We start from the raw sequence: 12,852 nt of genomic DNA on the forward strand, positions 1-12,852 counted from the left end.
CAGCGGTTTATGATCCACATAAGCCGTGAATGGGCGACCCTCCAGCAGGAAGCGGAAATGCCGGGTTGCAAGGTGCAGTGCCAGCAACTCCCAGTCAAAAACGCTGTACTGGCGCTCGCTATCTCGCAGTTTGCGGCTAAAAAATGCAAATGGCTGCCACGCATTCGCCACACGCTTTTCAACCACAGCCCCCACGGCTATGTCAGACGTATCGGTTGTTAAAGCTATGGACGCCGTGGGTGTGGATGGGTGAGGAGGGCAGCGTTAGCCAGGGCGCACTTAGCTCCGTCAAAGGCCTGGACCTGTTCGGGAGTCCAGTCGACAGGGTCGTTAGCCTTCTTAAGACGCAGGGCTTCGTAAAGTGGCTGAAGGAGGTGGGCAGTGCGAGGGAGGAAACGGTTATAGAAATTCACCATTCCCAAGAATTCCTGCAATGCCTTAACAGAGACCGGGCGGGGAAATTCCGCCACCGCTTGCACCTTAGAAGGCAACGGGACCGCGCCTCGCGGCGAAATGCGGTGACCCAAGAAGTCAATCACCGGCAGTCCAAACTGACACTTGGCCGGGTTGACTATCAGGCCGTGTTCGTCCAGACGACGGAAAACCTGTTTCAGGTGCGCCAGGTGCTCTTCAGCTGACGGACTGTCCACTAATATGTCGTCGAGATAAACGAACACGAAAGCAAGGTCACGCAACACCGAGTCCATCGGCCTCTGAAAGGTTTGCGCTGCCCCCTTCAAGCCAAAAGACATGCGCATGAACTCAAAAAGCCCAAACGGGGTGATCACTGCGGTCTTGGGCACGTCCTCAGCGCGCACGGGAACCTGATGATAGCCGCGCACCAGGTCCACCTTAGAGAAGATAGTGGTACCCGCCAGGCGTATGGAAAAGTCCTGTATGTGTGGGATGGGATAGCGGTCATTGGCGGTGACGTTGTTCAGGCGGCGAAAGTCGCCGCAAGGCCGCCACAACCCATCCGCCTTGGGCACCATGTGAAGCGGCAAGGCCCACGGGCTGTTGGAACGCCTCACTATACCCAGACGCTCCATGATGGCGAACTCCTCCTTAGCTGGAGCCCATTTTACCGCGTCGAGGCGCCGCGCGCGCGCCAAAACTGGCGGTCCCAGAGTGGGAATGAAATGTTCTACCCCGTGTTTAGTAACCGCGGTGGAAAAGGCAGGTGGAGTCACCGATGGAGAATCCGCCAAGCAAGCGCTGAAAAACATCCCCTAATGCTAAAAAGTTAGCGTGTGTTAACGGCCCGGCTCCCCCTGTCTCGCACGGAACAGTGGCGAAAGACACAGCATCAATTAAACGGCGGTTTGCAACATCAACCAGCAGACCATTAGCACACAGAACATCCGCGCCGAAAATAGGAACAGTAATGGCGGCCACTACAAAGTCCCACTCAAAATGGCGCCCGTGGAAGCAAACAGTCACCAACCTTGTGCCAAACGTCGCAATGGACGAACCGTTAGCTGCACTTAACTGTGGGCCGCCGCCTTCGGCCGACCTGTCTGTCTTAGCAGGAGGGAGTAGGCTCTTTTGTGAGCCTGAGTCCACCAGAAACCGTCTTCCTGACATCGAGTCCTTAATGAAGAGCAGCTCACTACGTCCGCCAGTGCCCACAGCTGCTACTGAGCGCTGTCCTGGAGGTTCCCGCCGCCTCCAACGTGCACGGAGGGACGCAGCGCCTCGCCTTGCCGCCGAACCGCTGGTGGAAGAAACAGAGGCCTCTCCCGCGCCGTCTCCGGACAGTCACGCCAGCCACCACTGCCGGGTCCGCGTCCTCCGACGCCGGCTGCAGAGGCTCCGATGCCACACTCTGCACAGAGAACCGTCTGGTAGCCAGCAGGACCCGATCGGCCTCCTCAGCCAAACCTCGGCAGTCACCAGCGGCCAGACACGGGGAGTTAGCCAAAGCCGCGTGCACAGGAGACGGGAGCTGGCGCAGGAAAACGTGCGGGAAAAGGAACCCGCCTTCGTCTGAGCCTGGCAGCGACAGCATATTGTCCATGAGATCCACAGCCGTCCCGTCGCCCAAACCGGATAGGGAAAGGATTCTATCTGCCCTCTCTGCGGCAGATAGGCTGTACCTCCGGATCAGAAGATGTTTGAGGGCGACGTATTTACCGTGTTGCGGAGGGGGGGGGGGCGCAACAGCTGCATGGCCCGGCTTGTGGACTGCTGGTCCAGCGCAGCGACGACCAGATAGTATCTGGAGTCGTCCGCGGAGATTCCACGCAGGTGGAACAGCGCCTCGACATGCTGGAACCACGAGGCCGGGTCGCTCTGCCAGAACTCTGGGAGCTTCACAGCCGCGGCGAGAACGGCCGGCTGTGAGAGTTGGGGCGGCGTGGCCGAAGTGGGTTCACACTCTTCTTCTGCTCCAAACATGTTCAATTCGGGGTCACCAATGTGGCAGGAATGAGGAAAAACACAGGAGACGAAGGCGAGTTTGATGTTTATTCCTCAACTCCAAAAACCAAAACTACAGCAGGAACAACCCTGCACCAGCAAGCCCGGGAACGTAAACCACGCCCCCAGCTCACAGTCCTGCTGGGTGAGAGGCATAGCCCCTAGTGGCCGCCACACTATAATGATATTATTATCTTGTTATAGGTCTGTTAAAACTAAGTAAAACTGTCTTACTATGGTATAACATAATATTATTATCTCATAGGTCTGTTAAAACTAAGTAAAACTGTCTTACTATGGTATAACATTATAATATTATTATCTCATTATAGGTCTGTTAAAACTAAGTAAAACTGTCTTATGATGGTATAACATTATAATATTATCATCTCATTATAGGTCTGTTAAAACTAAGTAAAACTGTCTTATTATGGTATAACATTATAATATTATTATCTCATTATAGGTCTGTTAAATCTAAATAAAACTGTCTTATTATGGTATAACATTATAATATTATTATCTCATTATAGGTCTGTTAAAACTAAGTAAAACTGTCTTATTATGGTATAACATTATAATATTATTATCTCATTATAGGTCTGTTAAAACTAAGTAAAACTGTCTTATTATGGTATAACATAATATTATTATCTCATTATAGGTCTGTTAAAACTAAATAAAACTGTCTTATTATGGTAAAACATTATAATATTATTATCTCATTATAGGTCTGTTAAAACTAAATAAAACTGTCTTATTATGGTATAACATTATAATATTATTATCTCATTATAGGTCTGTTAAAACTAAGTAAAACTGTCTTATTATGGTATAACATAATATTATTATCTCATTATAGGTCTGTTAAAACTAAATAAAACTGTCTTATTATGGTATAACATTATGATATTATTATCTCATTATAGGTCTGTTAAAACTAAGTAAAACTGTCTTATTATGGTATAACATTATAATATTATTATCTCATTATAGGTCTGTTAAAACTACGTAAAGCTGTCTTATTATGGTATAACATTATAATATTATTATCTCATTATAGGTCTGTTAAAACTAAGTAAAACTGTCTTATTATGGTATAACATAATATTATTATCTCATAGGTCTGTTAAAACTAAGTAAAACTGTCTTACTATGGTATAACATTATAATATTATTATCTCATTATAGGTCTGTTAAAACTAAGTAAAACTGTCTTATGATGGTATAACATTATAATATTATCATCTCATTATAGGTCTGTTAAAACTAAGTAAAACTGTCTTATTATGGTATAACATTATAATATTATTATCTCATTATAGGTCTGTTAAAACTAAGTAAAACTGTCTTATTATGGTATAACATTATAATATTATTATCTCATTATAGGTCTGTTAAAACTAAGTAAAACTGTCTTATTATGGTATAACATAATATTATTATCTCATTATAGGTCTGTTAAAACTAAATAAAACTGTCTTATTATGGTAAAACATTATAATATTATTATCTCATTATAGGTCTGTTAAAACTAAATAAAACTGTCTTATTATGGTATAACATTATAATATTATTATCTCATTATAGGTCTGTTAAAACTAAGTAAAACTGTCTTATTATGGTATAACATAATATTATTATCTCATTATAGGTCTGTTAAAACTAAATAAAACTGTCTTATTATGGTATAACATTATGATATTATTATCTCATTATAGGTCTGTTAAAAAGTTGATGAATCATGATCTAGAATCTGACTAAACACTAGAAAAATCAACTCTTTAAAACGTATTTAGTCGCTTATCAGGGATAACCAATAAATGTAGTAGTCGCAGTGAACTCCCCCCCACACCCCCTCCTACACATCACATCAATCAATCAATCAATCAAGTTGCGTTTTTGTAGCGCTTTTCTAGCGGCAACAGCCACTCAAAGCGCTTTACAGTTACTTAATTCACACACACACACACACACACACACACACGCACACACACACACACGCACACACACACACACACGCACACACACACACACACACACACACACGCACGCACACACACACACACACGCACACACACACACACACGCACACACACACACACACACAAAACATTATCACCGTCTAGTGGCAAGACGGCGATAATGATGCACATGACATGATGTCTTACAGTGAGAGCAAACTACACAACTTTTTCTGACCATATGCAAATTGATGTGAATATTAACCAGAGTCCCAATGGCCATGTGCACCCCCCCCACACACACACACACCCACACACACAGAGGCCTTGGAATGGTTGCGCTCACAGAAGCAGAGTTTACTGGCCATGGAAGTTTGCACACACATGGAGTTTGACTCCGGTGTCGTGACTCTCAGTGTGCTTAACATAGAATAACACAACAATCTTCAGATATATACACTGTACAATGGCGACAGATGCACTAGTAGCCCCCCCCCCCAGTCCAGGGACGGCCCCCCCCCCACTCCACATGGAAACCAGCGCTCCTCCACATCTTTACTGCCCCCTCCTACACGTCACAGCTTTACAACGAATTTCTCCAGAAACACTAATGGTTCCCCCTATCTCGCAGATCGGTCCAAACTCCCCCATCACTCCCCTCTCCAGCTGGGGGAGGTTATCCTTCACTGTACGCTGTTTGCAAGCGGAGGGGGGTTGTAAGGAGGGGCTAGAGGTGTAAGGAGGTGGTGTAAGGAAAGAGGGGGTGTAAGGAGGGGCTAGGGGTGTAAGGAGGGGGTGTAAGGAAAGGGGGGGGGGTGTAAGGAGGGGCTAGGGGTGTAAGGAGGGGGTGTAAGGAGGGGCTAGGGGTGTAAGGAGGGGTATGTAAGGAGGGAGGTGTAAGGAGGGAGTGGATGTAAGGAGTGGCCCCGGCCGCACACAGAACAAGCTTGGACGTCCCTTACAAGGCAGGCGGTGGGATTCCTGACCTGGGTCGGAGCAGACGCGCATCGGCCAGCTTGGAAGTAAGTAAGTAGCGCAGAGCGCGAGCCCCTCGTCGCCTTGCATGCTGCAGCTGTGCGTGAAGCGGTTTACACGCAGTGCCGGGAAATGCGGTGAAAGGCAGGTGTAGCTTCATGCAGACCTGATGGAGACGGAATAGTCGCAGCCCTGAGTAGTTTGTACTTTGTGCGGCGCAGTGAAACACCGCAGCGCTTCTTGTGTTGCGGTGTTTCATAAATAGATGGGTAAACTATCATCTTAAGGAATGAATCAATTGTAAAGCGCTTTGAGTGGCAGCTGCAGCTAGAAAAGCACTATATAGAATACAACTTGACTGACTGGCTGATGTTATTGGCCTCGTTACTTCACGCTGCAGCCTACAGGACAGCCTACAGAATACATACGTCCTACAGGACAGCCTACAGAATACATACGTCCTACAGGACAGCCTACAGAATACATACGTCCTACAGGACAGCCTACAGAATACATACAGGACAGCCTACAGAATACATACGTCATACAGGACAGCCTACAGAATACATACGTCCTACAGGACAGCCTACAGAATACATACGTCCTACAGGACAGCCTACAGAATACATACGTCCTACAGGACAGCCTACAGAATACATACAGGACAGCCTACAGAATACATACGTCATACAGGACAGCCTACAGAATACATACGTCATACAGGACAGCCTACAGAATACATACGTCATACAGGACAGCCTACAGAATACATAGGTCCTACAGGACAGCCTACAGAATACATAGGTCCTACAGGACAGCCTACAGAATACATACGTCCTACAGAATGCATGCAGCCTACCCAGCGGTGTTGTGAGCGCTCAGTGCAAATGATTTACATTTGATTTTCTGCGCACAGTTAACAAATCAGTACACGTGCCGTGTAACCTGGACGCGGTCATCGTTGTTCTGGAGGACAGCCGACTGGTCCGTGATGGACTGGTCCGTGAAGGACTGGTTCGTGATGGACTGGCCTGTGAAGGACTGGTTTGTCATGGACTTGACTGTGATGGACTGGTCCGTGATGGATTTGCCTGTGATGGACTGGTCTGTGATGGACTGGTCTGTGATGGACTGGTGATGGACTGGTCTGTGACGGACTGGTCCATGATGGACCGGTCTGTGATGGAACGGTTCGTGATGGACTGGCCTGTGATGGACTGGTCTGTGATGGACCGGTCCGTGATGGACCGGTCTGTGACGGACCGGTTCGTGATGGACTGGCCTGTGATGGACTGGTCCGCGATGGACCGGTCTCAGACGGACCGGCCTGTGATGGACTGGTCTGTGATGGACTGGTCTGTGATGGACTGGTGATGGACTGGTCTGTGACGGACTGGTCCATGATGGACCGGTCTGTGATGGAACGGTTCGTGATGGACTGGCCTGTGATGGACTGGTCTGTGATGGACCGGTCCGTGATGGACCGGTCTGTGACGGACCGGTTCGTGATGGACTGGCCTGTGATGGACTGGTCCGCGATGGACCGGTCTCAGACGGACCGGCCTGTGATGGACTGGTCTGTGATGGACTGGTCTGTGATGGACTGGTGATGGACTGGTCTGTGACGGACTGGTCCATGATGGACCGGTCTGTGATGGAACGGTTCGTGATGGACTGGCCTGTGATGGACTGGTCTGTGATGGACCGGTCCGTGATGGACCGGTCTGTGACGGACCGGTTCGTGATGGACTGGCCTGTGATGGACTGGTCCGCGATGGACCGGTCTCAGACGGACCGGCCTGTGATGGACTGGTCTGTGATGGACTGGTCTGTGATGGACTGGTGATGGACTGGTCTGTGACGGACTGGTCCATGATGGACCGGTCTGTGATGGAACGGTTCGTGATGGACTGGCCTGTGATGGACTGGTCTGTGATGGACCGGTCCGTGATGGACCGGTCTGTGACGGACCGGTTCGTGATGGACTGGCCTGTGATGGACTGGTCCGCGATGGACCGGTCTCAGACGGACCGGCCTGTGATGGACTGGTCTGTGATGGACTGGTCTGTGATGGACTGGTGATGGACTGGTCTGTGACGGACTGGTCCATGATGGACCGGTCTGTGATGGAACGGTTCGTGATGGACTGGCCTGTGATGGACTGGTCTGTGATGGACCGGTCCGTGATGGACCGGTCTGTGACGGACCGGTTCGTGATGGACTGGCCTGTGATGGACTGGTCCGCGATGGACCGGTCTGAGACGGACCGGCCTGTGATGGACTGGCCCGTGATGACCAGTCCATGAGGGGTTTTTTCTTAGCGAAATCTTAAAATGCAAAATGTCTCGTTAGGTTTACTGCACATCTGGCTTTCACGTGCAGCGCATCTGTCTTGTATTGCATTATGGGATTACAAGGAATTCTCTTTACCATATCTGGCTTGCATGGATATGATATATTTATACTATAGATGAAGCGCATGTTGCTATGGCGCCTACACGTTGGACTGTAGCCCACGTGACGTGTCTCACGCGCTGTAGGAGGACAATGGAAAGCGAATTTATTGGATGTCCAGGTTCAAATGGATGCAGTGCAAGTTTTAAACTCTGTTCTTTTCAGAAATATGAATGAAACACATTTTCAGAAATATGAATGACTAAACTTAAACTCTGTTCTTTTCAGAAATATAAAGGAAATACATTTTCAGAAATATGAAGGAAATACATTTTCAGAAATATAAAGGAAATACATTTTCAGAAATATGAAGGAAATACATTTTCAGAAATATAAAGGAAATACATTTTCAGAAATATGAATGACTAAACTTAAACTCTGTTCTTTTCAGAAATATAAAGGAAATACATTTTCAGAAATATGAAGGAAACACATTTTCAGAAATATAAAGGAAATACATTTTCAGAAATATGAAGGAAATACATTTTCAGAAATATAAAGGAAATACATTTTCAGAAATATGAATGAAACACATTTTCAGAAATATAAAGGAAATACATTTTCAGAAATATGAAGGAAATACATTTTCAGAAATATGAATGATTAAACTTAAACTCTGTTCTTCTCAGAAATATAAATGACTAAACTTAAACTCTGTTCTTTTCAGAAATATAAAGGAAATACATTTTCAGACATATAAAGGAAATACATTTTCAGAAATATAAAGGAAACACATTTTCAGAAATATAAAGGAAATACATTTTCAGAAATATGAATGATTAAACTTAAACTGTTCTTTTCCGAAATATAAATGAATTGATGCGGGTCGGGATTCTTCAGTCGTGGTCGGTAAGATCGTTTGTTCTTTATTAAAGGTTTCAACAAGTGCGAGCCACAGCATGGCGTGTTGATGTGTCTGCGTCACGTTGCCCTGAGAGAGAATATACTGGCTTGTACTGGGATGCACTGGGATGACCGGGTACTTCCAGATGAGGATGATACTGAGTGAAGGGCTAAAGTCTTGCTGAAGGGACGTCATGCGTCCCTCGGTGTGGTGACATGATGCTCATCTTGTCCTGTTTCATCCATGACGTCATGTAGCGCTCCTGTTTCTTGACCCCGCCGACGTCAGTCTTCGTGAATTAGCTCCATATATATATATTCGTTTGGAACAGTTAGTGGCTGAAGTGAAAGGGAGCACTCTACTTTTCCCTCTTTGTTGTTATCTCCAGAACTTGGTCACTGAGTTGAACTGTTGGAAGTTCTTTATAAAACGTGTTTCGCCTAAGAAATGAACAGTGAAGGGTCACCTGTTTCAGGGAGATGTTTCCTCGTGAAGGCTTGTTCTCAGGTCTCCTGCAAACACGTTTTACCAAACCTGTGAGATAGCCCACGCCTTGTCAGCTGGGGGACCATCTGAAGTGTCTTCTGAGACCTCCTCCATTAAGACATACTCGCTACGTTCTCCGTAAGACATACTGGAGACAGACGCGGAGACGTCACGTCGTCTGTGGAAGTGATGACTGCTAACAGTTCTGGGAAAGGTTTCTCTTGAACGATGCATCACAAGAACGCCGAGGGAGCTGTGTGGGCTGCTGATATGGGCCTCACCTCTCACACCACATTCCTCCAGAGATGCACATTTGCTGTTGCACAACCAGCGATGAGCGACAACATCCTGACGCGTCTCACAATAACGTCTCCACACAGTCCTGATAGGCACCACATCCACACGTGAGTTATGGACGATCCCAAGAGTCTTGAAACCAAAACCACATGTCTGACACCATGTCAGAGGTTAGCTCCTTGCCGGGGGGGGGGTGGGGGTAGGGGAAAATAACCCTGTAATTTCATCATTTGAAAGTCACTATATCAATGTTCTGAGCTGTCAAGATGGGTCACTGTTTTGGCAACAGAGACCTAGTTTATCGTCTCATCTCATCTCATCTCATCTCATCTTCAGCCGCTTCTCCGGGGTGGGGTCGCGGTGGCAGCAAGCTAAGTAGGGCACTCCAGACGCCCCTCTCCCTAGCAATGCCCTCCAGCTCCTCCTGGGGAATCCCCAGGCGTTCCCGGGCCAGACTGGACATGTGGTCCCTCCAGCGCGTTCTGGGTGTAACAGAGTTGAAAATGACCTCACTCAGATCAAGTGAATTCTCCCAAAATGTGTATTTTAACATGTCATTGTAATCCAATGCTTTTTGATGGTCTGTGTAAACCCCAGATGTTGTACCGCATTCACTAAGGTTAAATATGAGGCTGCGCGATTGTTGGTCTATCGACTCTCGCTCTGACACATTTTGGGCCTTTGCGCGACCCGTACCTGAGAGAGCCAGACCATCTCCGCTGGACGTAAGCAGGCTCTGGGAGCGCTCCGCCAATCATTTGATATTTTAATAAAAGAACATGTTTTTCTTTGCAAACTAAAAAATGCTGTCTGTGCTGGGATCGGCTGATCCGGCCGATCCCAGCACGGGCGTTCATCGGCTGCTGGTTGGCCCGTTTCGGCACGCCTGGTGACATCACGAGCGACCGGGGCTCCCAGTTTACCTCGGAGCTCTGGACGGCGGTCGCTGAGCTCCTGGGGGTGAAGATCCGCCGCACTACGGCGTACAACCCGCAGAGCAACGGACTTTGTGAGCGGTTCCATCGGGACATGAAAGCCGCTCTGCGGGCAAGCCTCACTGGCTGCGACTGGATGGACCGGCTCCCGTGGGTCATGCTCGGCCTGCGTTCGGCCCCGAAGGAAGACCTCCAGACCTCCTCCGCTGAGCTGGTGTATGGCCAGCCCCTGCGGGTTCCGGGGGAGTTTCTTCCGGATGCTACGGCTCCCTGGTCGGCCGCCTCTCACCTCAGGGCGTCCCGGAGCGCTGCCGGTGCCTTCGCTCCCGTTCCGATGTCTCAACACTGCCTCCCCCGGTCCTACGTCCCCAAGGATCTGCCATCGGCGAGGTACGTCTTCATTAGGCACGACAGCCATCGGTCCCCGCTGCAGCCCCCATACGACGGGCCCTTCCGCGTCCTGGAGGCGGGGGATAAGAACTTTGTGGTGAACATGGGGTCGCTATAGACCGTCTCAAGCCCGCTCACTTGGACATTGGGGAGCCAATGCAATTGGCCCTACCCCCGCGGCGGGGGCGCCCTCCTAGGTCGGCCCCGGCACCTGCCTCTGTTCCTGCTTCGGCCCCGCCTATGGCCCGGGTTTCGGCCCCATCTGTTTCCCCTCCTGTGAAGCGCAGCCGTTATGGCCGCAGGGTCCGCCCTCCGACTCGTCACCTGTTTTCCCCGTGACTTTGCACTATGTCATTGACTGTTCTGTTGTAGAGTCTATTTTTATGTTCATGACTTGCACTTTTGCTGTTTTGCATTGTTTTGTGAAGGTGAATTCTGGGGGGGCCTGTGTGGTGACCCACATCTCTATAACGAGAGACATTCACCTAAGAGGACGGTGTACCTTTAAGGGAAGAGGCGAGGGGTCAGATAATGCACTTCCGCTTCCGGTACACAGTTCAGCGTCGTTGTCGAATGCATGACATGCTAAGTTGGAGCTAGTAAACTACCTCGACTACGTCTACTCTCACGTCTCCTGTCTCGTTGTGTTCTAACTCCACAACTGACAGTTTTTGGGCAAGTGTAGAATGTGTAAGGCATTCTATGACCGGTGGTTGGTTGGAGAGTTTTTCCACGTCGCTCTCTGTCCACCGCATCCTTAAAGGATACTTCTAGAGTCGGTCTTCTTGTGTGTAGTCCCATGACACCAGATGAATCATAGCTATATTTTGCGAACATGTGTATAATTTTGTCCAGAATTCAGTGGGGGGTGGGTGTAACAGAGTTGAAAATGACCTCACTCAGATCAAGTGAATTCTCCCAAAATGTGTATTTTAACATGTCATTGTAATCCAATGCTTTTTGATGGTTTGTGTAAACCCCAGATGTTGTACCGCATCACTAAGGTTAAGTATGAGGCTGCGCGACTGTTGGTCTATCGACTCTCGCTCTGACACATTTTGGGCCTTTGCGCGACCCGTACCCGAGAGAGCCAGACCATCTCCGCTGGAGGTAAGCAGGCTCTGGGAGCGCTCCGCCAATCATTTGATATTTTAATAAATGAACATGTTTTCTTTGCAAACTATGGGTTGGATATAAATGTATATAGTAAGTTGTACTAACTGATGCTCTGGAAAAGTAACGATAGGAAGTGAGTTGTAAGTGTTTTAACCGAGTTAAAGTAAAATGTTGGCGGCAGCCCCGCTGCGCTGTGCGTCCTGGAGAGCATTGTTCTTATTGTGGTTTTGTGCTATTTTAGACTTGTCTGCAGTCGCCTTGCAGCAGAAACCTCACGGATTGTTGTTTTATTTGTGAATGCAGGTACGTGGTTTATGTATAATGTAAATGTGCAAGAACTTGGTTATGAATATTGCAAGAGTCAAGAATTTCTATGTTAAAACTAGACGATCACTCAGTGCGCTATGCCAGTGCTGTCTGTCCTTTTGTTTGGTTGGTTTTGTACTTTTGTTTACACGAAGATTAATGAGTTGTGCATTTTGATTTCCATGTAAGTTTAGTATGCTATGCAACGCACGAGGTTAGCCGGGAGAAACATTGTTTGCTAGCTCATGCACGAGGGAGCTAGACCATCTCCGCTGGAGACTTGTATGCAGTCGCCTTGCAGCAGAAACCTCATGGATTGTTGTTTTATTTGTGAATGCAGGCGATAAAAGTCACTGTTAGGAACCCCTGGTCTGAATCTCTACCACGAACACCTGCACAAGTGAGGGTCGTTACATGGGTCTACTCCGGGGTCTCCTCCCAGTTGGTGGTGCCCGGTAAACCTCCAAAGAACGGCGCCCTAGTTTATTAGCCCATGGAAAACACCAGGATGTGCTGTTATGCCATGCGACCCATCATCTTCTGGGAACAGGTCGTGTCACTATTTGATCAGGCCTGTGTTTCGGCAGGGCACTTGTACAGCAGCTGAGGAGGATGCGCTACATGCAGCTGATGGTGGACAGAGCTGCACTAATCCAACTTTAAACAG

The 12,852-nt window shown here is 48.0% G+C and overlaps 1 protein-coding gene across 1 annotated transcript in view; it reads left to right on the forward strand.

Annotated features, from left to right (window-relative positions):
• Nucleotides 1–5,368: 5,368 nt before the first annotated feature.
• col6a4a (collagen, type VI, alpha 4a) overlaps nucleotides 5,369–12,852 on the forward strand; it is a 151,674-nt gene continuing 144,190 nt past the window's right edge. Inside the window, exon 1 of the mRNA XM_056286202.1 lies at nucleotides 5,369–5,404. The gene's annotated coding sequence lies outside the window, so the exon portion shown is untranslated. The remainder of the gene's footprint in view (nucleotides 5,405–12,852) is intronic.

The sequence above is a fragment of the Lampris incognitus genome, chromosome 9, assembly GCF_029633865.1.
Source record: "Lampris incognitus isolate fLamInc1 chromosome 9, fLamInc1.hap2, whole genome shotgun sequence".
NCBI classification, from domain to species: domain Eukaryota; kingdom Metazoa; phylum Chordata; class Actinopteri; order Lampriformes; family Lampridae; genus Lampris; species Lampris incognitus.